Genomic DNA, 27762 nt, shown 5'->3' with positions numbered 1-27762 from the left:
GCAAAATAGAGGCTTATCAGGCTCTAGGCACAGAAGAAGCCAGTAGCACTTATGGCCATTCGCTGCTCAGCGCAGAAATCAAAGCGACGGTAATAGAGATGCAAATATGCCACAGAGGACAGAGCCGTTGCAGAGCTGTGAGCATGAGTACAGTTTGGCCCACAGAGCCTTTCTTTTACTGCTTGGGAACTTTCAGGGATGAAGAGCTCCTGCAACCTTCCAGATGTTGGTTGGAGTGGGATGACTCCCTTTTCCACTTTCTAAACAATATGTGTTGCAATAGAAAATTATGGGATGAAATAGGGATCCTGCTGTGCTGATTTGCACTCTCTGCAGGGTGAACCGCATCTTATCCAAGCAACGTCTACAGACTCCACCAGAGCATCCTGAGGGGTCCAGGCAGAAATCTCCGTCCACCAGACTTCAGTCCGGTTGCCCATGTTCAGTCCTATCAGCCTGGGAAGAACTGGGATTGTAACTAAGAGCATTTTGGGGCATATTGCTAGAAACTTTAACTGGAAGGTGCAGAGAAAATTGAGTCAGTTACAGGTTGTCCTGAGCTTCCGCTCAGCAGTTCTCCTGGGACTGGCAGGGTTGTATGGATTTAAATGATGAGACAATTTGACCCCCACTCTTGAAGTATATTAAATACAATGAAGATCCAAATTGTGCTGTCAGTTAGACAGAACTCCCATTAAGCACAGAGGGTCTTGTGCTAATGCAAGAATCTGCCTGAATCATTTGCTCTGTCCTACAGCAAAATGTATTCAACATGCTGAAATTTAACTGCAAAACCTAGTGAGCAAAATCACACCCTGCCCATTACGCTTACAGCCAGTTACTGTGAAATCCTAATGTGTCAGACTTTCCCTGGGAAATAAGGTAACTAATAACTTTACTCCTGCCTAAGGCTGGACTTTGGTCAAGGCTGTCAAGGCTTCTATGATTTTCATGTGTTTTTGAAAAAATAGCCATGATTTTGACACGTCGGGACTTCTGCGTGCGAGCAAGCAGGGAGCTGTAATAGCTGAACTTCCCCAAGAGCTGCAGTGCTCAACCTTGGGCACTCTGCAAGACAAACGCCAAAGGGTCCTGAGCCCACAAGCGCCTCTATGTCCTCGGCTCCCCAGGAAGTCAATGGCAGTCAAGTGTGACTGACTGCTGGCAGGATCTTGCCCAGAGTTTCCTCCTGTGGCAGGAAAAGCAGCAGTGACATCAGAGGCAAGACTAGCAAGCACTGGAGAGAGCCTTAGTCCCCCAAGGAGTTGTCGTGAGGTTTTTCCCTGTCCTGCCTTCCTAATTTTCTACATTTATGACAAATAATTGTGAAACTGGTCTGAAATAGCACTGGGAAGTTGCTGCCAAAGGTTAAAAACTATCATTGCCTATGGGTTGATCTTATTAATGGTGCTAAAAACATGGCAAAAGTTATCTGGCTTACAAATTAATGCTTGTTATCTTTGCAAGATACATATATTTCTAAAATTCCCTATAATCCTACATCTGACTTCCTCATTGCTTTCCCCATAAATTTTCTTGGCACAATTTCAACTCTGCTTTGTTCTATTGTTTTTCTTTCCAGTCCTATATTTTTTTTGAAAGCCTAGAACATAAAGGGTCAGATATGGCCCAGGTGACGTACACAAGTAGCCCAATTGCTTTCAAAGGGGCTACCTTGTGAGGTAAGCAAGAGTTGGCTCAAAAAAGTCACTTCATAATTGCGTCATATTTGCTAAATCAGATATTTTACGCGCTTAAGAATTCTCTATGTTCCCTTCGTGCTCAGCCATTACAAAAGGCTCCTGCTCTGCTGGAGTTCTGACCCATATTTTCCCTGCTGCAGTCCAAATTTGGTTACTAAAAGGTAAAGGGGAAAAAAAAAAAATCTGTCTCATCACATCTTTCCCAACCCCTGTTCAGCTGCCGTGGTATTTTCCTTCATTATGCTGCTGCTTCAGACTGTAAACCTCTCTAATTTCCTACATCGCAGCTATTTATTTAAATGCTAACTCGCATTATGAAGTGATAATCCACAAGCGCAGGAGATAATTTATGAAGCATTTAAATTAAGAGGAGCAGCTAATTGGGAGCATGTGTCTTATAAGCCTTGCTAACACCAGAAAACTACAAATTAGGGAGAAAATGGAAGATATTTTTATCTTGCTTTTTTCTTTTGTAATGCACTGAGGAAAAATATTACCATATATCACACAAACACTGCTGCTCACAGAAGTCTTCTTTTCTGTTGTTCGCTTCATAGTTAGACTAACACACAATGCTCTCATTATTACAAATTCCTCATTATAACACACAAAATAATCTTTGCTCTCAGAGAAGGTGGAACGAGGTGGGGTTTTCTGTCTGCAAATAAAGTAGAATAAATTTCCAAGGAAAGGTCCCCTTCTCAGTTACACACATTAATTTAAAAGAGCAAAGACTCCCTTGTTATATGGGGATGTTAAAGTGCATTTAATTTAGGACTGTATCGTGCTGTAAGAGTTTTATAGGTTTTTGCTGAAATAAGAATGAGCATAAATGGCTGTGGATCAGGGAAAAGCAAGTGTGCTTGTGGCCACAGGGCTGGAGGGAATGCATTCTGGGTGCTCTGTTCAGATTTTGGCACCTAAGTCACAAACTTTGATTTCGCTGCAGCTTTGTGGTGGTTTATTCACAAAGACTAATATTGACGTGAATCTGAACAGCTACGTGCCCCACGCGGTGCAGTTCCTGGGATACAGCTGTGTGACAGACATGGCTCACTAAATGCTGCTGGGACGGGCTGATGGGGAAAGGAGGGTTTTGACACCCAGGCCAGGACAAAATAGCACTGAGGAAGGTGCTAACGATCCCCAGCTTGAAGTTCACAGTCTTGCACCACATTCCCTGGGTTTGCTCTTGGAGGCTGTTGCCTCAATGGGGAAGGTGCTGTGCTGGGTGTCCTCGGGAGGCAGCTGCTTTGGCCTGTAAGTGTAACGCCCCTTTGGTTGCTTTTTTGGATGTTGGTGCTTTGATCAGAGGAAACGGCTGGGATGTTCTCCCATAGGAGCAAGAGAGTTTCTCTGTGCTCCCCAAAGCGCACCCCGGGCACCCAGAGGACTGCATTAACACAGTTCAGAGGGAACTCCTGGGATATGGAGAGTGAAGCTGACAGTAAGGACCACCTTAATATACAGCCCTCTCCCAGCCTTCAGCAACCACTTTAGAGTAGTCTCCCATAGAGTTGTGCAAGATCTTTAGTTAGGATCCTCCTTTACTAGGCAACCGGTTCTTGTGGGTCCCTTGTGTGGTTACTCGAGACAGATTCACTGTTAGAGTAAAATATTGTGTGCACACTCTGCCTTGCAGGGTGCTTGGGAACTGCAGTGAGGTCCTTGCACGGAAGATGCTCTGGAAGTGTGTGTGAATTCAACCAATGCACGTGACTGCATATGTGTGCACTGCATGTCTAGAAAATACCTCGCTTTAATCTTTGCATTCCTGTTTCTGCTCTTACAAATCTCCCTTTACATATATCCTGTCAAAAGCAGTCAGCAAACAGGCTCTGGCATTATTGGAGTTGCTCCTCGATTCGAAGGAAACCATAAATCTGAAACTTCAATCATATCTTTATGATCATTCAGCAAACAGAGATGGAGGATTTATTCAACATGGGATAGCAAAGGGGAAACTGCAGGGGGTTATTGCAGGAGATATTGGTTTAGCTAAGGCAGAACTGCTCCCTTGGGCCTCTCTACGGCCGAGCCAATGAACAATGGCACCAATGACAATAACAAGGCAATTATGGGGAAGAGGGTGAGGAGGGGGTAATGCTTTGTTAAAGATAGAGGTAAGATTCCAGCATGGTGTCTCTTTTGTGTGCTTTTGAAACTAAAGGATGGCGTGTCTGCCTGGGGTGGTCTTATTAGGAGCTGGTGATCCTAAAAACACAGCAAGTGCTTAAAAGAGCCCATAGCTTGTGCGTGATTGTGCTGCTCTTAGGAGGCTGTGAAGATTTCCTCCCTAATTAAATAGGGCTGGCAATAGGTTCTCCTAATCCATGCTGCACCCCGGGGCAGGAGATAAGTACCTAAACCTCTGCTGACAGAGACTTGTGTCTCTGGCCATAGCTGATTTGCGGTTTTTGGCGTTTAGGACTAACACTTGTTACCAGGAGGGGGCTCAAGGGGCCTCCCCTTGCTGGGGAGACGCTCAGACCTTCACCCCAGGCTGGCCACAGTGTCCTGCCACAAATGCCACAGCAGCCCTTCCACCCGCTTAACCTGGAAAGGCTGTTTTGAGGTTGCTCAGTGACCTGGTGCCCAGCCTTGCGCTGCTCCTAGCCTCATATTTTAGATTATTTTTTTAATAGCTGTAGCCAACTTCCACGAGTCTGTCTAGAAAATGAAGTCCAACCCTTAGGTTTCAAATACAAAAAGGGTTTTGAACACCATAAGCAGGCACGCTGCGTCCACTCTCGCGGGGGTCAAACTCGGGCAGCGCTGGAGGGGGCTCCTCCTGCGGTACACCCCAACTTCAGTGTGCAGCAACGTCGGCTTCAGTCGTGCCCATGGGCCTCTAGCAACAAAGTTTCCTGAGTGCAAAATGGGAACACAAAAGCTCTGGCACAAAGGGATGGAAACGTTCATGGGTGAGCTGGATCCTGCCGCTGCTGCCAATAGATGTGACTTGCATGAAATTTGCATCTTTTCAGGGTGCGTTAGAGACAAATGTCTCTTTTTAAAAAAAGATGCGATCGTGCAAAAGGAGGAACTAAGTGATCCATCCCTACCTGTCCTGCCTCCCCTCCCCTTCTTCTAGCAATTTTTCCTCCCCCCCTTTCCCTTGCGAGCCCCCGAGCAGTTTGTTTTTGCCTGCAGAAGGAAGCTTGAAATATTGCAAAGGGGGTACAGGCAGCGCTCCCTGCGGCCTTGCCCCTGATGGCACGAATGCAGACATAAAATAACCCAGCGCCATCAGTAACCTGTCGCCAAAGCCCCACTACGAGGTGAGAGTTTTCCTCCCTGCCGTGGCTGTTAGCTGCAATGTATTTCTCCCTGCACTAAGCACCGTCTTTCCCAGGGCTGCATTACAATGATTTATAAACCCCATTTCTGGGGAAAACTAATAGATCAAAGTGAGGAGAAGGAAAAGGAGACATGAGCAGCTGGAAGAAGATATTGAAGCACGAAACAAAAACAGAAATGAAAAAGTAGTTTGTGGCACTAGTGAGTTGTTCTGTGCTGCACTTCTATTATTGAAAAATAATAGGGGGAATCTGTATTTTAATCCATTTTTTTAAGAGACATTCAAGTAATCTGAAAAGCTTTTCCTAGAGCCAGCTTGCTTTTGTGTGTTTATGCATCTCTTGCAGAACCAAACACTTATTTTGCTGTTTAGACCTTCCTTGTCTATTCTCATGTCATTTTTAGACTTTCCGTGTTTTAAGCAGCATCTAGATTTTCAAACAGGGTAACAGAAAGCATTGCATAGAGGACTGACGCTCAGCTGGACCTGAGCCTAGGATGTGCTTGTTCCTGAGCTAAGACTTGGTCGGGTTTTACGAAGGGATGTTGTGGGCTGAGACCGGGGTGGCCAGAGAGGTGCTCTGCCTTTGTTTCCGTTTCCTCTCCTGCACAGTGGGGATGAATGGACAAGATTCATCATGTAATTCTCAGTGTCAGTCAAGTTACATCCCAAACTGAACTGAGCCAGGAGTACAGACCAATGTTCATCTCTTAGTTTTACAATGATTAATGCATTAGTGTTTGTAAGAGCTTTGGAGATAAGAAGCTAATTGGGCTTTTGCGTGTGTTCTGCTTGTCTGGTTCAGCCACCAGACATCCCTGACTTCAAACATAGGCAGTGGTGGAGAATTATTATGAAAATAACCATAATCCTTGCGCAGCACTTCATATATTCAGAGGGCTGCACAAACCTTCTATCTACAGTTTCCCCATATAGCATGTATGTAAGTGCAAACGTTATACACAGCAGATGAAATGCTTCAAATAGGACAAACAGCAGATTTGGTGGAAAATGGACGTGTGTGGCAGGACTGCAGGGGCTTTTCTGAGAGATTGCACAGAGCCATGAGATGGAAGCCGATGAATTATCCCTAGGCATGTTCCAAACTTGTCTCAGGCTTACAGGTTTCCATTCAAAGTCTTTTTTCTACATTCCTGTTGTCTTGTTTAAATTTTCACTCTCCCTGGCAATTTCCTGTTGCTTGTTAATGCTGCAACATCGTGTTAACTTTAGGCTGGCTAGTTTATCTTGGTTCCTGATTTCTGTTGTATCCTTTGGTAAAACAGTGTTCCTGGGGGAACGCAGGTGCAGGCATATATTCACGGACATGTATAATTGATACTTCTCGCGGATAACACAGGAAGCAAGCATGTGTTGAATGTGCTCATGTGCCTGCTCCGCACAAGGAGCGTTTGTGCTTGTTCACACGCAGGAGCAGCGTGGGCAATGAAGCTACGCGTTTTCCCTTTGGTGACTTGCAAAAAACATGGCCTGGAAAAGACATGCCTAGGATGGCGTTCAGGAGCAAACATCCACGATGTGATCTGCTTTCAGCTATGTTTCATAACTACCAATGAGCAAGCTAAACATTGCCATTTGCAAGATCAACAGCTACCCATCCAATCAGCCTGAGATGACCAACATTCTCATAGCCGAGCCTGACTTTTGGCTCAGGACTCTGATCAGTAAGAGCTGAGTGAGTTAAAATGAAAATACCGCTCTCTCTTGTTCTGGGTTTTTTTTGGTGTTTTTGTTTTTGTGTTTTTTTGTTTTTTTTTTGCTCATGCCCTGTGAGATGCAGTCTAACACCCTACTCAGAAACACTTCAAGCCAGAGAGGTCATCTTGCTAAGACGGTCGTCCCCTTCCTCCTTTTAGTTATGCAGACCCAAGCAAACACCACTACCTGGAGCCGTGAATCTGGCGCTGATGTCGTAGCTGGTCCCTGGCACGGTGGCACACCAGGCAGCCACAGAGGCCCTATTATTTTCACTGCGTGGATCCTGCTTACTGCTGACCAGAGCCTAACACAGCTGCCTCTTCCATAGACTGTGCACTGGTAGCTGTTGACTGCATCCCCTATTACAACAGGCAGAAAAAGCTGTCCGTGCTCTAATAGCTATTGTAACCCTTCTAAAACTATGACAACATCTTTCTTCTGACTCCCCATGGCCCAGCCAGTCTTTACTCTTCTTCTGTTCCCTGTCTGCAGAGAGAACTCGCAGGATGAAAGACAGCTAGGAAGGTAGGGAGAGCTGAATGTGGACTAAGAGCTGCCAGAGGAATATGAGAGGAGAATTTTGCCCTATAAGCTTTAATAAGGTGGTGGGTTAAGAGAAATGCAGCTAGGGAGAAAAATGGGGAATGTTCTCTCTCCAAATGGGCACTGCTTCAGTTTGTAAAAGCACCAGGGATTCCCCATGTGGCTTAATTTATTATTTTCCCACTCGTTAAATGCCAAAACAATAAAGCAAAATCTATTGTTAGCTTTAAAATGCAGGTGATTTGCATATGGCTGTGATAGTCCTACTGCTGCCTTCATTTAAACTCAGTAAGCCGAGGTACCTTTAAAAATTATGACTTGTTTTACATTTAATATACTGAACTATGTTAACATAATATTAAGGGGCTGACTTCACAGCTTAATTGCTGATCACGTAGAAGGCTGCTTTAGCAGAAGCATTAGTCTGGCAGTGCTGTACAGCCTGATATGAGAGGGGCTGGAACAGCAGCCTGCACAAAGGGGCTGCAAGCTGCTCCTTCCCTGCCGCGATGCTCCCCCTAAGAGCACCCTGGAAACCCAGTCATTTTTTACTCCACTCTTGGTTTGCTCCCTTGTGTTGGAAGGTATTTGGTGCCTTATTGCAGAGCAGTGCCTGCATGATACAAGCAGGAGATAATTGTACCTGTACAAAGCAGTATTAGAAAATCAGGTGGGTTATTTTCCCCATTCAGTAAGATTTTGCAGAGGGGAAGAAATGCACCATTTCCTGGCAGAGCTGAACACGTACTGGGCTTCCCGGCCCAGGGTCTCCAAGGTTGCTGCTGAGAGATTGTGAAATTCTAGTGTTATTGTAACTTCTCATTTTCTTCCTTCCTTCTTTGACCCTTCCTCGTGTTAGGCTGAATGCAAAGAAGTATTGGGTATGGGAACCAGGTTCCCAATTAACCTCTCCTTGAATTCAGAGACCCTGTGACAGTATTTTGGTCAATACGGTTGGCTAAGACTGCAAGCTGGTTCTTGGGAAGGGTGAATTGCCACGTTTTCCTTTATATCTTCTGTGGTTTTGGCATGCCGAACCACTGGGCCAGCACTCAGTGGCAGAGCATCACCTTTAAGGAGGGAGCTTCTGCATGTGGCTGACTTGTACTTGATCCCCAAACCCTTCAGCAGCAAAGTGGCACACGGTACTACCCTTCCTATCGGCTGTGTCAAAAATATAATTAGGGTCCAAATACTGCCCCGCGGTGTGGCCAAAATAAGAGGCACTCATAGGCTTTTCAGGAGATGAAGAGGTATCCAAGCATTACCAGCTGCTCGCATCCATGTGTCGCTGGCTTCCACACACGGTTCCAATTTGGGAGTTCTGGACTCCTGAAAAAATTTGCTTTTTTCTCGGTTAAAACCATATAGATTGACAGAGATGTACACCAAGTTCTAGCCCTCTATGATTTAAAAGAGCAAAGTTATAGGCCCCTGAAAATTGGGGTTTATAATAGAAGCACTGGCAAACCCTTAACTACAGAGAAGCTACCAGGCGTTGCAACAATAATTGGGAAGGGAGGGAAAAAAAAAATCACACTGTGTTTTTCAGTGCTTAGCTAAGAAATACAACAAGAGAGTTTATTGCTTGCAAAACACAGCTGCACTGCCTCAAATTGGATGGAAAAACGAACCCTGATAATTTATTACACCCCTAAAGTCACAAGAATGTACCCATAAATTACTTTTTTGGAGGGGGAGGGAAGTGGTACCACTGTAGTCCATTCTGCACAACCTACTTATTAGTATCATAATTTATTATTATTATGCCCGGCTGCAAATAGAGAGGCAGATAAAACTCAAATCTATTAAAACAACCGCTCCACTTTCTCTGAGCCACTGAGGGACACCATTCCAAAGGAAATGAGATAAATTACTAAGACGAATGTATGAGTCTTGCATTACAGCACATAGCTTGTATAAATGCAAGAGCAGGAGGATAATTCTAGCAAAAAAGAGTGATGTTAAGTTTTCCCATTCAGGATTCAACACAGAGGTATTGGAATAATATCAAGTGGTCAATTAAATATTTCTAATGCATAGATTTTTTTTTCCTGATGATTCTATACGTTAACATGGAATGAATGCGTGACGCTGAAATAACTGCCCTGCTTCTATTGCAAATGTACTTGGATCAGCATGTATTTAAAAACACACTGCATCCAGCTGTTGTGAGGAAGTAGACGCTACACTGATAAGTCTGAAAATTATATTGACAGAATATATATATCCATATATATCCAAGTGGTGCTGATTAGTTGCAAAGCTGAGTTGAATTTAAGTTTGGTGAAAGACATTGTTTTGCAGTCTCAGAAGGACAAAGTGGCAGAGCCAAAGCTGCAGTTACAAAGTTTACCACATGCCTCTGCTAATGGGTTTCAGGTAAGTCAACAGGAATTTTGTGATATTTTCCCTTCATTTCCTTCTGGGGTAGTCAGCTGGACCGGCAGTTTTTAACGCTGTCCTCTCCTTCCCTGCCACATGGATGGATTAGCAGAAATGATAATTGTATTGGGAGGTTATTGCTCATCACCCTCTTCAGGACAGGAGTCAAATGCCTGTTAGGTTATTGCAAAGCCAGGATGAGTTTGCTGCTCTTGGCCATAGCCACTGGCGTATAATGGAGCCCTGATTCTGGAGGCTGCTGGTCCAGCACGGGTTTGGGTACAATAAACCTAGCAGCAATCTTCTTTCTACAGAGCCAATTTGTTGTTTTCAGGTTTATTTTTTTTAAAAAAAGAAAAACAATGCATATGTGATAAAAGTTTATATTGGACTTTTCTAAGTAATGTAAGAATTGTGCAGGTTTAGCTGGCTTCACTTTTATGAATGCTGGGGATTCTCAAAGCAGAGTACATGAGACACAAAGCCAGTGAAACCTCGATGGTCCACAATGTAAACAAACTTAATGAGAAGAAAAGAGTCAGCAATCATTTCATCTTCCCTACAAAGCCTGCTGCTCTGATCGGAAAAACATCACCCAGGCCACGCAGTAAGACACCGAGACTCTGAGCTCTTGCTACAGAGGGTGGGGGAACGGGAGGGATTGGCAAAGGGAGGAAATGAGGCCACCTGCTCGCTGTGATACTGCAGATTTTTCTATTTACAGACTGCTGGTGGCCTGCATCAATCTGTACATCAGATTATTACTTCTACGCTCTTGCATACTTGTACCAACTCTGTGTGTGCGTCTGTCTCTCTTGAATGATTCTGTGCACCCTTTCATATTCCCTGTGTTGGCCCTTTTTTTTGTGGGGATTACTCGTCATATTGATGGTTGTGGTACTTGGAGTGAAAAATGGAAAGAAAATAAAATTTTCTGAGCTAAAAGGTATATGAAATACATTCATAAAGCTATATTTAACATTGCTCCAGGTTTGGGCTTGGACATGTGCTCCTGCAACTTCTCTTAATTGTTTACATAAGAACACGAAGGAAGAGAAGACAGGAACTTGTTCCACCTGCATTTGAATGTCACTTGCCAAATCCAGCAATTTTAGCTTTTTCTTTCTGGGCTTTTGTTCAGATCCTAGATACCAAAGTTGCCAGGGAAAGCTGAATGTCATTCTCCAAATGTACTATGTATCACTTCTGTAGGATAAGGATCCTACCAGCTGGAAGAAACATACAACTTTTTTGTTTTCTAGCTGTGCTTTGTAAAGGTATTTCCTTCAGGTTTGGCATTTGTCTTTCTGGCAAAGTGCAGGGCGACTACTTGGGCTCTTCTGGCAACTTTTCCTCCCTCTTTTGCCTTTCCCCCAGGGAAATGCTCCATCTGCATGGTCCAGCAGGTTCTAGTATGGAGTTTGGTAGCTGGTTACCTTCCTCCTGAGGTTCTGGCACTGCCTGTTCACAAGCAGGAAGGCAAAGAGGGGCCAGGAGAGGACACCTCCTTCCAGGCTCCGACATGTGCCTAATAACGCAGCGCTTAGTTTCTACTGTATATGGATATTCAGCTCTTTCATAAAAGAAACCTGTGGTTTCCCTGTATCGGAAACTGTGGGTAAATCCCCACTATTTTACAACATCCTAGAGAGCCCCAGGGCTGGCTGTGCCTGTGTAACATCTTTAAAGCAGCAGTAAACAGCATGCTGTTCTCTGAGCAACGGCTGCCTTTCTAATGGTGGACCAGGAAAGAGCTGCAGAACTGAGGCTCTGAGATTCGCTATTGAATCTGCTATTGCTGACCTACAAGTATCGCCTGAAAGGCACAGCATGATGCCATCTCTAATGAAATAATGAAATATGGCATCATTATCAAATGAAAAATAGAATAGTAGTACTTCCAGGGTTTTTTGCATTGATTAGATGGACAACAGAAGTATATCCATGTGTGACTGAGATACATTAGATGGGTGATGTTCACCTGTCTTTTCCATGTGTTGTAGGAGCCCCTACAACATTGTGGCTGGATTTTCTGAGATGACTGGATTTGGAAGATCCAGTGGCGTAGAAAGAAGGATACTTCATATTGTATAAAATAGTCCGTTGCTGCTGACAACAATTATACTCTCGCTTCCTAACTTGCTGCTTTCTGCGCTACAGGTGATGTTGGGCAGCTCTTGTTTGAGCTTCGCTAGGATTTTTGAGAGCTAAAAGAAGTGCTGCATGTACTCAGAGGCAGGACTAGACAGCCTGGCATCCCCAAATCAGGGCCATCTTTGATCCCAGTCTGTACGTGGAGAGGGCACGTGCCCGAAGAGGTCAGCTAGGAATATGGAAAGCTTGATCTCGGTGAGCCATTTTGTGTTGCTCTGGGATACGTGTCACTGTTGAAGCCAAGTTTCCTGCTTCAAAAGGGAAGAGGATGATAGGAGCCTGAGTGGAGCAAGGATAGTGAAATTTTAAAGCATTATGACACACATACATTTAATATTACATCACATGTAAGGGAACAAGCACATATGATCGCAATATTACAAGATGAATATAGGTCCTACGACATTAAATTTAGTGCCTTGTGATTGATGATCCTTTGTTTGCAGGTTTTCTTTTATGTATGTATTATTTCTGTAGGATAAGCATCTTACCAGCTGGAAGAAACATACAACTTCTTTATTTTCTAGCATGTAATTTCTGTTTGATTCACAGCTAATAAATAGGTCATCTTGTACTTTCGAAATGCCAACATGCAGTAATTCAGTGAAATAGAGACTCTACATTAAAAAGCTGTCAACCTCAGTGCAATTTTCCTGCACCCTACACTCTGGAAAGATACCTTGTCACTCATGGTTCAGCTCTGTTTTCCTGAAATATCTCTTCTTCTGCATAAATAATGAATATAGTTGCATGAAAATATCTGGCACAATGTCTGTTCTTCCTCCCGCTCTAAGGAGCTGCGGTACAGACTCTGTATTTATTGGCTGATCTTCCCAACAAATCTTACTGAAATCACAGGTGTGGTAATAGCGTGGCCCCCTCCCAGCTGCAGGCAGGTGTTCTCTGCTGTGCTAACCCCATCCTACCCGCCTGGCTGAAGTCAGGGAAAAGCTGCCTTAAAAAAAGCCTTTGCTATTTAGTACTTCTCAAAATGTAAAGGCTACACGATATAGAATAATTTAAAACACTCATTTTCAGTCTCTTTCCATTTCTAATGTGTTACGCAGGTCTTGCACAGAAAAGGTATTGGGCTGAAGCAGATCCCAATCGGTAGTTTTTAAAATTAATTCTCTTCTTTAAAAAAGCTAGATATAAAACCCATCAGATTACTAACGCTGTCTTCTGTTTCATATGATCTGAAATGCACAATTTACTGTGTTTTTTATGGCTTTGTCCTAGTAGCCCACTAGAGGTGACACAAGGACGGCAAAACCCGGTTCTGCACCTCTGATTTCAGCAAAAAACTGGTGGACTTGGGCTGCTGTGACACTGCTGCTAATGACGGGGGAAAGAAGGCAGCACTGTTTACTCACAGACTTAAGGCTAGAAGGAGTCCTGTGATTTTCTAGTCTGATCTGCAGAATCATGGTGCATTCAAGGGATCCCACTTTCAGAGACAATTTTCAGATGCAGTGCAGGGAAATTTCTGTAGTGCTGATCCCAAAATCTCCAAGTACTTAAAACCCACCATCACAGTACACAGACAAAATGTCAAGCTGAAGGTTTCAGCCTGCTGGTGTTACTCACATGAACGGTTTCCCCTGCCCCTAACTTTGATAATGCGATGTGAGGCAGGGGCAATACTGTTTCAATGAAAAACTGGACAGGCTCAAACCATGAAAAATTTGGCAGTGCCTTTTGAAGGAAAGTTGAAACTTGCAAGATGTCAACCCCATAAAAATGGGAAAATCAGGGTGTGCTAACCCCCTGCAAACCACGTTTTATAAGGGATAAAGCTGCTGAATCCTCACAGTGAGGTCCAAAAGTAATTTAAATCTCTTCCCCTCTCTCCTTGCTCCCAATTTCCCTATCTCAGTCGTACTTAGATGCATCAGCTGAGAAGCAAAGTTAGAGAGTGACACTAATAACGAGGGCTCAGACGCACTAAGAGTATTAAAAGGTTAGGTCATGGTGTGTTCTATTAAATAGAATATTAATTGAATTCTTGACATCTGAGGTGAACTGTGACATGCTCATGGGATAAATATTGCATTTAACAGGGCGTCATGGCTTAAAGCTGTAAATACTATTGAGCATCAGCGCCAGTCCTTCACAATAGATCTTAGCCTCAGTCCTCACGGTGCGAGTGCTCCCTTTGAGTTTTGGAAGCTTGAACTTAAAAACAGGTTTCACATTTCTTGTTTCTCCTCTCAGTTAAGTCTAAAATGGCTTCTTCCATCTTAAGGCTACACTCCACCTCAGACCTTTGGTTACAGACTCTCGATATATAGCTAGAAATGCATGTTTGAAATGCCATGCATTACAACCTATTGGGCACAGTACAGGAAAGATTGAAAGAAAATTTCTCCATCTCCACCCCCACACCGTTAAGAAGATTAAAACATTAAAAAGACCAATTAAAAATAGAGAATCTCATGGCAACATTTTCATTAACCCTCCCCAGTTCTTCTTTCTGTCTCATTAGTCATCACAGGGAGAGGAAGGATCATTTTAATTAGCAGCATTGTAAAGCTTTATTTAAGGCAACTGCCCCTCCTGCTGCTCTCTGGATTACCCTGCCAGCTTATAAATACAATACCAAATCATTAACAGCCAAAAACAACACCACTGAAGGGTTTGGAAGAAAGAAGATCCACTATGGTCAATGTTTAGGGCTCTTTAACAATGTCCTTTCTCCTTATTCAGGCATAATTCGAGCGTAATATTGGGCTTTATAAAACAACTCAATATCCTCTTACAGGAAAGCCCTTTCTAGTTGAGGATACCATGTGTTCAACTTTCGTCCCCTTTGTTTTCAAGGCAGTGAAAGCACAGAACCACATCTGATAGGATAGACATGGTAGATAGGATCACAGGTTTTCCAACGTCCCAATTTAGAATTACTTGTTAAATTCCCAAATTAAAGGGACTGCTGCACGCTAACAGCCTTGCAGGAGGGAGGTGAGCAATGAGACCCCAACTGAGGGAGGCTGGTGGAGCATTTTGGAAAGAGGTTCTTGTGAGTGTAGAATGCAAACAAAGTGAGTGCCTGCATTTCATGAAAAGGAAATTGCTTTTTCCAATCATCGTTTGCTGAATTTCACATTTTTGCAGAAATGAGCCCAATAGGTCTGTTCTATTAAGAAACCCTCAGCCAGTGTTTCCAGCCAGCAGTTTCCATACCTGGGAGTGTAGTCCAGAGTGCATGTCCGTGCGGAAAAGCAAATTTGCTCTCCCTTGCACCCACGCAACGTATGACTGACCCCCACTGCAGTGCGCAGGCTTATTTTGAAAGTGGTTTGAGTCTCTACATTTGAGTCAGGAATTAGATGCAAACCAAGACCTCTCACCCTCTTGCAGGGTCATGAGTCAGGGACACATTAATGGAAAGGAACAGGACAGCATGACCCCAAATCCTGAATTCCCCCACACTTGGGAAGATCTGAACGTTGCCTTCCCGCCCCATGCTATTTCATAGTCCTGCAAACAAACAGAACCTTTTCTTTCTGGACCACCCTGCAGCAGCTTCTGTCTTGTGTCCAGGAGAATAGTGAAGAAAACATCACCTTTCTTAAGACCTGAGCTGCACAAAATGTCCTCCTTACCAAGAAACCACACCTCAGACTATTAGGATTCACCCTTTAGATCTGTGGCCTGCTTTCCCTGACCTGAATATGTAACTGTGGATTCTTCATTACACCTGGGTGCTGCGATCTCTAACTGTTCATCACTGTCCAGCCAAGGCAACCCAGTCTTTCCCTTGACGCAACCTATTAGCTACATGCAGGAGTTTAAACACTGTGAGTACTCTACCATGGAGTTTTCATGTTGGGACCACAGTCAGGATTTGATTTTTCAGTGTTAGAACATCACACAGGTGAAGTTAGCTGAAAGTTTGAGATATCTTTGCTGCTGGGTGCCAGATTGCATTAAGGTAATTAGCCACCTAATTCTTCCACTTTATTGCTTGATATGACAAAAAGAAAATCAGACCAGAGGGGACAAACTCTTAACGTTGAAGTCTGAAAACACAAAGTGCAGTTTATCTCCCTCTGAAAGCAAGCTCGCCCTGCCTTCAGTTGGAGCACTAAGGAATCGAGGAGATAGTATCGGCTCCTTCAAAAAATGTGTATATTCCTCAAGAAAGGCTTAAAAATGACTAGGTATACTTGCCTTTACCTACACCGACTACTGTTTAAGTAATTACAAAAAGGAAGACAGTAAAGATGTATCACTGAATGATTAATGTATCGCTACATAGAGTTCATTTCATATTAAGATCTGTATATGTGGAGGTTTGCAGGGAGAGGTGATATCTTTTATGGAAGTAACTGCTACATGTCAGACTGAAAGTGAATTAGAAGGAAGTAAACCATTTCCCCTTTAAAAAAAAAAGAGGGGAAGGGAAAACTACCAAAGCTCCAGTTTGGGACTGACCAGCCCCTCTGCCCTCATCTCATCTCCACTCAGACACACGGAGCAGGTCACAGACCTGAGCTGCTGTCACTAAATGCTCATCACCAAAACCGGGGGAGGCTTTCAGAGGCCAGCGCGCTGCCGGTGCCTGAGCAGAACTGCAGCTTCAAGGGGTATCAGTCTCCAGAGATCACGGATGCTAAGCTCACTTAAAAACAGGCAGTGACGAGTAGTCTTAGTAACAGTCATTGTAAAAGTTTACGCAGGAGTTGCTTTGTTTTCTATTTATAGCCACACTGTATTTTTCTTGTAATACATTTTTAATGACTTATAAGGCCTAGTTATTTATTCTACTGAAGCCAAATACTTTCTCACCTTGATAATGCAAGCGAATGAGCTGTGCACAGAAGAGCTACATGGAAGATGGCTGGCTCTGCTCCCTGCGCTGGCAGCAGGCGGGGGGGATGCTGCATGCCTCTCGGGAGCCCCAAGGCACCCAAGGCACGGATGCAGTGGGCGCCCTGAGCATGCAGCTCCCTGCTGCCTCTCTGCAGAGGGATTGCTTGTGGAGGGCCCTCCCTGGGCCAGAATATTTCCAAATTACTCATTATTCTATCTGCACACAAGAGAGTCTCTTTTTATGGTTATTTTGCTCTATATTTCCTAACCCAACATCAACCTTAGCTAAAAAACAACCCCCAAACCTGCAGTGCCACAAAGGCAGCGGCCCCTTCCATCTATGTGTTGAAAACTTCAGTAGCATGAACAACACACCAAACAAAAGCAGAAGGGGGGACACTTTGAAATGACAGGTATTTGCATGAAATATAATTAATCTGCTAAGCCAGCATCCATCCCTAAGCACAAATGCTGATTGCCTCATGACGAGTCTGACCAGAACGGTTTTTACTCTGCTGTTTCTTTCTAAATTGTTATATACCCAATATTTTCTTTTGACTCTTCTTTATATTTAGATTAATAACTATGTAATCACTTCATTAGTTTATTTAGATTATGTTATTTTAGGAAATTATTGTTTAGATCAGCTTTATCCTTCTTATCTATCTATGCCTTCCCAGAATTAAGTAATATCTGAGAAAACCAATTAATTGCAACTCGACTGCTGTAATGGGGTCTGCTCTACAATGTGGCAATGTCTAATGGAGTTTTAATTTCCCCATGGTGAGTCAACATTTGCTTAAAGAGAGAAGACTGTCAGAGGAAACAACTGCCCGAGACACACAGAGCTTCTTCCAAGTCTGTGGGGCTGAACGGGCATCTTGGAGCTGCTGCTGCTTCTTCTGCGGGTAAAATTCACAGAGGGTCGTAGCTGGGGCAATCCAAGAGCATCCCGATTCCCACCACAGGCTGAGGTTTCCCGTGGACTTGCAGAACATGGAGGACAAACAGCCCTCCATGGCTCTCAGGCTGCACCTCTCAACCTTGGAGAGTGTTAAAATGAACTTGTTGCCCAGTGAAGGTTTGATGGCCCTTTTTCAATGCATGGTCTTCCCTAGAAAATATTTATTTAACTGTCCTGGGTCCTAGCTATGCAGTTGCACCAGCAAGTCCTTGTCATGGATCAGACTCCCATTATGGTGGGGAGCTGCCAAGAACAAAACTCTCATCCCCCAGGAACCTGCTACGTAACCCATGTAACTTGTGACACACATGGAACAGCAGAATTTATAACGAGATTCCCCCCCCCCCCCCCCCCCCAATTGGATTGTTTGGAGTATTTAGTACTGCCAGAAGTTACATTTGGGATTCTGGGGGAAGGTGAAGCACCCAGAGCCCTCTGAAATGCTCCCGGTCCCTCCCTCGCTCAGGCCCTGGGCATCTTTGCAAACCTCAGCCTACGTGCTGTTGATTAATGACTGTTTTGCTTGGTGAATGCTGACAAACTTCTGAAGTCAGTCTGCCTTTCCCAATCTTCTGACAGCTTAAAACAAAGCTACATTATGATGCAACCAATTTCAGCAGCATCTGATTAACAAAAAGGAGGCCACAGCTACCTGACAGCAGCTGGTGGTTATTTTTTATTTCTAAAAGAAACTGATGGCCTCAAACATTCATACATGTATTTATTTTTTTGTTTAAATGTCTCATTTCCAGTTTTTTTTTGGATCGTGCAGAGAAATAAAGTTTTGCAATTCTTCTTCTCATAATAAGTCTGTCCAAAAATGATGTTGCTCATTGTGTTGAAAGATGGTCTCATTTTCTACTCAAAATTGGTATGAAAAATTTGCCTTGCCAAATGAACATTGTATACTGAACTTGTCAAATCCTCTTTCCTGACACAAATAAAAGATAACATTGGGTGGCAGCATGTAAAACAGCACTGACAAGACAGCTAGGATGGAAGCAAAGAAATGCATATTTTTCTTTTTTTCTCTTCCTGAGAAGGGGAGGGGAGGGATCCAGGTGAGAGAATGCTGGTGTGTTACAACCAAAAATACATCATCTAAAGACTTAACGAGCTGGTTGTAAGACGAACATAAGCGATTCCATTTCTGATTAGCAAAATCATGACAAAAGTCTCGACTTTTTTCCGGGCAGCCAAGAAAGCTGCTAAGTAGAAAGAGTGGCTGGATGAAAGGGGTATTCAGTTAAAAGTTCACAACTCTGCTGTGCAGGCTGGAAGGGCTCCTTATAGCACTGCTGAAAATTATTCCAAGTATATTTAAAAATAAATAAGGTAATGATAGCACTTTCATTAGATCTGCAGTCATACCATGTAAGTGAATTTTTTTTTTCCTATTAAATTGTTGATTGAAGGCTGTTAGCTATTTATCAGCCCAAAATTACATTTCTTCTCTCCTAGGGGTTGCCTCTGTTAAAAATCACAACAACTGCCTAGTTAGTAACAAGAAAAGACTCCTAAAACTGCAGTTTCGGGTTGGGGGGGAGGAATACAAGCATGAAACACAGATTGCACCTTCAAATCCCCGATGGCATCACGCTTCTTTGTTCTGCTAAGAAAAATTAACCTCAATCTCGGCTCAAGGTCCCCCGATTGATTATCATAGTCATTTAAATACTGTAATCTCATTTTCAGCATCAGGGAAAGGGAGCGAAAAGAAGAAAAAGAGAAAGAGGTGGGGAAGTGAGGGGGAGAGAAAGAGAAAACAGAATAAATTATCTGACAAAAGGAAAAAGGGCCTTTCTGCTTACGGAGCCTATTTCAGATCCTTCCACTTGATTGGAAAAGTTGATGAAGTTTAAATGAAGCAGAATTAGAGGCTCAGGCCACTGAGTATTGACAGGGGCCCATGGAAGAATGTGCAATTCAATAGGCCTGATTTCTGTGGAAAACAGGGGAAAGGCCTAAATGGTATAATCTTCAATCAAATCTAACATCGACACTGACAAGGCAGGGTAATGAGATAGGCCAGATCAGGCATGTTGGTTAAAGAAATTAATCCCTCTCGCTGCACCAAGAGTTCAGCTTTGATGCCTATTGTACAGACCCCTGTCCCAGCCTATCTAAATGCTAACTAACTGCGAGTGTGATCTGGGACTGTGCTTTTCATTGCTGGGGCTAATCTGATAACAATTTTAGCTCCCTGATTATGGCGGCAGAACTAGCACGGCAGCCCCTCGCCGTGGCTCCGCGGAGAGGGAGGAGAGGGGCAGAGCGCAGCGATGGATGCAGCTGCGCCGGTGCGGGAAAACTTGCGTTTCGGCGTGTATTAGAGCTTTAACACACCGTAATACATGGTAATTAGTGTAGTTACAGTCGCCTCCTGACCAGCTGATTGGTGTCTCCTGGGAAGCACCGAAGGGGCCGGGCAGCGAGCAGGAAGGTGATCGGAGAGAGCAAATGTAAAGGGATGTTGGGAAGTTGAAAAGCGTGTGGCAAACAAAGGGGCTCTTCTACCTGGACGAGCAGCCCGAAGCTCACGATTAAAACCAGCTTTATTTTTCAGGCTAGTTTGCTCTTTACTAAGCAACACAAGGTTTTCTGTGTTTGCTCTTCTGATTTATTTTCCGCCCCCCCTAGCCTGGGAATTACACTATTATTTTTAACTAGGTTTCACTTGTGAGATTTTTAGGCGCAAAAAAGCACGTTGGTTTGCTTAAAAAAAATCAAACTAGAGATATTTCCCCTGATATTGAAGTTTTCTTAAAGGCTGTTGTTGGAAAACTAGTAATAGGGTCCCAGTTTCATTTATGTATGCTAGTGCAAATAAATGTGAGTAAAAAAGTCAGCGTAATTTTTTTTATAAAGTACAAATGGTTTAAAAAGAAAATAACCTCAAAATGCAGGTTCTGTCTAATCTGTACAATGTGATCAGCCAAGCAAGAAGAAAACATTTTCTACAAGATGACAAAGGCTTCTCAAATTCAATAATTAAGCATAAGAGCATCTCTAAGAATTTGCATGGAAAGCAATTTGCCCTTGGGGAAAGTGTGGCTGAAAACTTGTAAAAAATGCAGAACTGAAAATGTTGGTCTCCGTGATCGCTGTGAATGTGCTTCGTTTGCTCTATATTCTGCTAGGCAGCACTCAAAAAAGAGGGGAAATGACTGCGGAAAGGTTTAAAAATTAAGAGCTTTTTGCTTTTCCTTTGGGCAGCTGCCCACTGGTTGCCTGCCCAATGCCCTCCTGTCCAGGACGGTCCTTACTGAGCCCCCGTCAGCTTTTCCTCTATGCCCAGGAGATTTTCTTGTTCCTCTTCCAAAGAAGGAGGGATATTTATTGTTGGCGCGGTGGGAAGTTGAGGGTGGTGAGGAAGTGGGGCAGAGATGTTCCTGTGCTCTTACAGGTTTTAGCAGAGTCTCCGGTGCTGCTCTCAGCCTGCTCGGTTCAGTGTCTCTGGAGAAAGGTTTGTGAGTGAGGGCACGCAATTGGGATTTGGAATATCCCTGACTTTCTGCATGGCGTCTTCGATTTGAGTAACTCTGAAAAATCATCTCTTGGCTTAACGTGGTTTGGGGCAGGCAATGCCATAAACTGGTGTTGGCTCTCCCCCAAAAGTTTCTTAAATCTTTCAGACAATAAAGCCTGAGTTTCAGGTTCATCATAAAAATTTATAGCCTGACGCAGCTCTGAGCACACTGTGAGTGCATGGACCTGTTTGTGACCTCTTTTCTTTCTTTTTTTTTTTTTCTTTTTTCTCTTCTACCTACATTCTCTCTTCCTTTGGCTTAATTTCTGCTTTTACAGCACCAACAACTCAGGCAAGAGGCTGTACAGATGTTCTCTGCTATGACAATGCTGCTATTAGGGTCATAATGCAACAATTCGGTCTAATGGTTATTATTGTGCTAGCTGACTTCAATAACGCACTTTTAAATCAAAGGGCCTTTGAAGCTTTATTTCCATTGTACTAGACAAATAAACATAGAAGATTTTCACAAACATAAAAGGCATTCACCTTGTAATGCTTCTGGGCTTATTAGTCTCACTAATTTGCATTGTTTTGTTCACATAAAGGATCAAAATGCCCTTTTGCTTGCTTTTACATACTGCATGCTGATCTTGGAGGTGAGCAGCTACAAATGCCCGGTGCTGCTGCTGCTGTCCCTCTGTCTGCTGAATCACAGCTGGCAGTTTGCTGCCTAAGTCCTGTCTTCAAATAACCAGGAGAAAACCCCACTACTTTTATTCATGCAGAATGTTTACTTTCCTCTTGGAAATGCCTTATTTATTTCAGTGGTGTCTGTGCAAAATATGGGAGGGCACTAAAGCTCATAAGGAGTTTAATTTTTAGTGTACCAAATAATTCATTTAAAATCTTAAATGAGTTCATGCTGAGAAGAAAACCCTTAGAAGTCAGAGCATTGGAAAAACAAAGCTCAGAACCAAACCTAATGATTATTTGACTAACCAGCCCCTCATTAGTTTATTTCTCTAATGAATTATTGAGTTGTACTGTGTAGACATTTCAGAATACATTTTTAAAAGCACAACACTGGCCTTAGATTGCAAAAATATAATAGCAGTAGTGATATAATAATAATAATAGTAATAAGCACACAAAATGCTGCATAAACACTAATTAATCCTCAGTGTCCCCAAGCAGCAAGCACAGAAGGCAGGATGCTCAGCACATGTAGTGATTTGAGGTAAATAGTATAATTAACACCAAATAAAAGGCAACCTTATTCCAAATACAGCTCGCAGTACTTGTGGCTACTCTGCTCTGTGTTACAGGGGTTAGTCACCTAAGAGAGACAAACTAAAATCTGGTCCCCAACCAAGTTTTCAATAGATGCGTTGATTCCAAACAGCTCAGAGCAGGCACTGGGAGAGGGAACAGTTATTTAAACTAACAAAGCTAACACCTGAGGGAGTTATCCAAATGCTTGTGGAAGAGGCTTTGTAGGGTGGTGATGCTGTCAGCAGAGTTCCCAACACCTGGAGTTCCCGGTCAACACGGAAGCAGCTGTGAGATCTGTGGCTGAGCTCCCAGATCATTTGGTGAGAGCAGAGGTGTGCCGTGGAGACCATGGGGCTCTGTGCTGTCTTGGTATGTTTGGTGGGTAGGTGCTCTGTGGAGAGGGAGTGATTTTGCTCTCTGTCAGTCCCAGCTGTCACGCAGACACTACACCTGCACGGTTTCTGATAGCTCATACAGCAGCTCCCTGAGCATCCAGTGATGGGTGTATTTTTAAGGAAGCTTTTATTTTATCACCTTCCCTTCCTGTGCAGGTTAGCAGTTCTTGCACAAAGGTGGAGAAGGATTACAAAGGTGAGTGGTGCCTCCTGGCTCTGCCCTGAGAAAGGGCTTGGCAGGATGGGAGCATCGTTCCAGGTTCACCCTGGCTCCTTGCTATACCGGCGCTGGGAGAGCTAAAAGAGATGGGTGGATTTGGAGAGAAGGTTTAAAAAAACAAAAAAGAAGGTGAGGGTTAAAGGCTCAAAGATTGAGCACAACATTCAGGTCTAAAGCCTTGTTACAGCCAAAATGCAGGTCTATTAATAAAAGCTTCAACTCCAGAGTGATAGAAAACCTACCCTTTCAGTAATTACTGTTGTAAGAGTTGTTTGTGATGCGTGCAGTTTACAACTCAAAGTTGTGATATCCTTTTGCACATAATGCACTTGTTCTTGTTTGTCTCTTGCATAATTAGAGCTTTTTTTTCATGATGTGACATGATTTTAGTTTGATAAAATGCCCCTGCTTCCTTTTCTTAGCTGTCCTTCCTATGAATTGCTCCAAAAAACAAATTGAGGTTTGCAGCAACTCAACAGTGCCTCGCTCTGTGACAAGTGAGACTGCTCAGAAATACTTCCTGATAAGCTCCAACAGGAATGAAACGGAAAAAGAAAAATATGGTGAGTGATTTCTGCCTTTACTTGGTACCCACGTAGTGAGTGCAGTCCCACAGCCACCCGGCTGGTGCCCTGCTGTCACCTGCACCGAGCTGCTCTCCCCGGACGTGGAGCAGGTTCCTGGGTGAGCATGGGGTGAGCTCTCCTGTGCATCCCGTTCTTCCAGTGAAAAGGGCAGTTCAGCCTCCCTGATCTAGATAATCCTTCCTCTACTGGGATTGCCAAAACCAAGGCTATCAGTGTGCCAATTTCTGTGGTTTTGAGAGGTTTTTTTTGATTGTATATTCTTCCTCTGGAGACTGTGGCTGCTGAAAGTTTATTGCCTGAGTCCTGTAGCTTTTGTTCAGTCTTCTTTGGAAAAAAAGAAAAAAATTCTACCCCTCAGGGCTGGAGACAAAAGCTTAGGAAAATGAACCCTAAATGGCCTGGCATTCAGACCAATACAAAGAGCCTGGCATCTGTTGTCATGTAAAAAGCTTTTAAAACAAATATTGCATGTTCCAGTAGTGCTGAAAACTTGTGTTTGTTAAATCTGGTTCTCCTGCAGCCTGGATGACCTGACACCAGCCTTCAAAGCACCAGCACCATCCTCCTCCTCAGAACTGACGGTTCTGAAACAACTTTTAAGTGTTGAGAGACGCATTTCAGGCTCTGAAGGGGAGTCGGACGCCTCTCAGCTCTGAAGGTGTTTCATGGAGAGCAGTTCCCTGTTTTCTGCATGTCCCCTGGCCGCACTTTAACAGGTTAAGAGGATGCTTTGGCATGTGGGTCTAGCAGCTGAGATTTTCCATTTACCTTCACACACCAGGGATATGTCCAATGCCAGGCTGGTGACATAATGACTTTGGCAGCGATACATTGAGCTTAATCGTGGAATATTATCCAAAAGATGTTAATATAAATGTAACCAAAGTGATGTGGGCCGCTTCTTCTGGATTGCGTGTCAGGCATGCTGGGGGTTAAGTGTGGTGAAGTCTTGTTTCCTGCCCAGAGCTTGCTTATTTTTGTAACACAGTAGTTTTCAGTAAGTTTGTACTGAGAAAAATGCTTGGGTAAGGCTTTTACTGGTAAAAAACAAACAAATAAAAAATGCTGTGCTCAGATTTTTACTGGCATTAGTAGATGAAATACTTTCCTCAGATTTATGCTGCAAGCAAATACATATTGATAAACTAAATTAATTTCTTGATTAATTAAAACACATCATACATTCTAGCAGAGAAAAACAGAGCATTCATCCCTAGAAATCCTTATGTGAAAAGAGTATGTTTTTAATCCGCAAAAGCCAGTGTGTGTGGACGCATCCTGGTGGGATGATGGGGCTGGGGAGAGCTGAAGCAGGAGGATCAGCCAGAAATGCAGGCAGTCGGCTGTGCAACTGTCTCCGTTTGGATACGTGATGCCTCATTTAGAAGATATGTGAGAGAACTGGGAAAGATAGTAGGGGATCCTGTTGTTAGCTGCTGCAAAGTTGGAGGTCTGTCACACTTGCATGAGGATTTTGGGGACAGAGGAGGAAGCTCAGGGACCAAGTGTCCCATCCATCACTAGTGGCCCTCAGGTTCTTGTGTATTTGCTGTCTGGTGAACTTTAATGACAGCTACTGGAGCTCTGTGTTCCTCAGTGCCCTCCCACGGCTGCCAGAAGCACTTGTCCAAGCAGCAGTTGTCTCAAAACCTTTCGTCCCTTTCTTCTAAACCATCTTTGTGTCCTTGGTTTTCAGGAGGCACTGCACAGCAGGAGGGTTGGGACGTGCTGGCCATCCCCTTTGGTAGCTCTCTCCAAATTGCCTGGTCCCCAGGGCTCTCCCAGGGTGGGAGGAGATCCCAGACTCCCAGACTGCAGTTGGAAGCACGAAGAGAAGAGGTGGCAGAGGGCTGACTCTGTGAGTATGTCACTACTGATGAGTATGCCACTACCAGTGCGTGCACCAGCAAGCAGGACTGGCTGAGTGCCAGTGCTCATCCAGTAAACTGCCATCCCGTCACTGTCATCCCCTGGCAGCAGAGGACACCCTGGTAAATTCAGCATTCAGTGGGGCATGACACAATGTGGGAAGGCAGTTGGTAGGGGGGCAGCAGTTTGCTACACAAACTTTACAACATAACTTACCATGAGGTGAAATTACCGCTGGTTCCAAGAGTAAAAGCATCTCTGTTAATAGCACAGTTACTCTGTGCTAAAGGATAGCATCAGATGTCTTTACCTCCCTACCAGCTGGCTTACAGTGAAGGACACCCTCTGAAAGGAAGCCCTGAGCAAACAGAAGTTGTTCAGAATGCTAAAATTTATGACTACTTTTTTTTTTTTTTTTTTCAAAACTTGCTTAAATTTTAGTTTCACCTGGCCAGATAGCATAAATCCAGATTGGGTCTTATTAAAACATCCCATGATTTATATAACTGCTCAGAATTCCCACTGGCAGGATGCTCTGCAACAGTTATGCTGAGAGAAAAAAAACTCAAGCCCTAAAGCTGGGGCTGAGCAAACTGCTGGACCCGAGGGGAGAAGACATCAACTGAGCGCTAGGGACAGACAGCGCTTGGCCGAATGCTCCCATCCAGACAGGCAAAGCTCCCACATAAATCAACATAATCTTAATGACTGCATATAATCTACCTGCAACATGTACACTCCAGGAGAGGAGCTGCCCTTTGTAGGATTAGCCCAGTGTTGTATTCTTAGACCTAGGATTTACAGTGCTGATGGGTGGTTTATACCTGTTTCAATTTAAGGAATGTAAATGCCTTATGAAAATAAGTAGGATCAACCCAACCCCTGCAATTATGCCCTAGCATACCTTAAATGCCATATAATTATATATTCTTCTGATTCGTGCATCACCTAAAAATGTATTTACTAGCACATTTTCTAAGAAAGGCAGAAAGAGTTTGGAGGGATGGGGAGGATGCGGTGCTGCCTCCTCTCCCTCCCAGCAGTGCAGGCACCTCCATCCCCAGGAGCTTCGCCCTGCCTACGTCTGTCCATACCAGCTCTTTCCAGGGGCAGCTAGGGGAGGAAATCCTGCCCCAGTTCCACTTGTAAGCGAAGGTACTGCCGCTTCCTAACAAACTTACGGGATCCAGAGAAAAGAAAGAAAGTAGACGTTTAGGATTTGAAACAGTGAAGCTGCTTTTCGGTTATGATGCAAAAATGTCCTTTTTTCCTTTGCTTTCCTAGTATAATTTCCAAATAGATTTTTAGAGTTTCACGAGGAAAAAAAAGACAAGATATTCAACGTTGCAAGACTGAAATTTTCTGTGGTATTCAAAATTCCAAAATTTTCTGGCCGACTTCCAGGCCCGCCGGTGCCGGGGTGCGATTCCCAAGGGAACCCAAGACCTTAAAACTACCGCAGCACCGGCTGGACAGCCGCGGTGTGAATGTCACCGCCGGCTGCTGTGGAAAAAACACCCGATTTTGAGCAGAACTGGCTGCCCTCGCCAGGAGAAGGGGAAAAGTGCAGCTGGGGAAACCGCTCGGTGCCCGCTGCGGGGGGGTGCGGGGGCCGCCGCCGCCTTTTTCCCTCTGCACCCTCAGAGCAACGACCCGGCCCCCGAGCACCGGGCGGGGGGTGTGTGAGTGTGTGTGAGTGTGAGTGTGTGCACACACCGGGCTGGCGGGGTGTCCCCGCTGGGCGCTGGGATCGGGAAGAGCCGGTTTGGGCACGAAGCTGTTGTGCGAGTGCCATCCAGGGGACGAGAGCTGCACTTCAGCTGCTGCTCGGGGCGGGGAGCGGGGGCCGCAGCGGGACCTTCTGCGCTCGGGGACGTGGCTCAGGCGCGGGCAAGCGAAGGGCGATGCCTGAAGCTTTCTAAGGCCCGGCCTGTCCGCAGGCCCAGGATACACGGCACTGATAACACGAGAAGCGTCAGGAGTGTGTGACGTGACCGTAACCTGCACAGCCTGTCTAAACATCCCGCTTGAGGCGGTCAGAGTTTGGGTGTCCCGCCGAGCCCTCCGCTGCGGGGCTGTGGCAGAGAGCAGCCCCAGCGACGTCTTGGTCCCTGCCTCTGAGCGCTCCTCAAATCGCTGGAAAAACCACCCGACCCTCGGAGGGAAAACCCATCCCGTGTCACCACTCCGGGGCTACCGGGTTCTAACGGTGACAGGACACAACGGAGCAGTGAGAAAACACATTTCCCCCTCCTCGTCACATAAATTATCGGGGGGAATAAACTGTTTTCGACTGTTGTCACCCACCGGGTGCTTTAACGGGAAACTTTTCCGCTGTGTGGCTGCGGTAGCCTGGGGCGGCC

The 27762-nt window shown here is 44.4% G+C and overlaps 1 protein-coding gene across 1 annotated transcript in view; it reads right to left on the bottom strand.

Moving 5' to 3' along the window:
- Nucleotides 1-27762, bottom strand: part of CFAP77 (cilia and flagella associated protein 77) — a 61535-nt gene that overhangs the window by 33365 nt on the left and 408 nt on the right. The gene's annotated exons all lie outside the window — the stretch shown is intronic.

This window comes from Balearica regulorum, chromosome 20, assembly GCF_011004875.1.
Source record: "Balearica regulorum gibbericeps isolate bBalReg1 chromosome 20, bBalReg1.pri, whole genome shotgun sequence".
Lineage (NCBI taxonomy): Eukaryota > Metazoa > Chordata > Aves > Gruiformes > Gruidae > Balearica > Balearica regulorum.
Note: the sequence above shows the minus strand (reverse complement) of the source record. Positions and strands in the feature narration are given on the sequence as shown.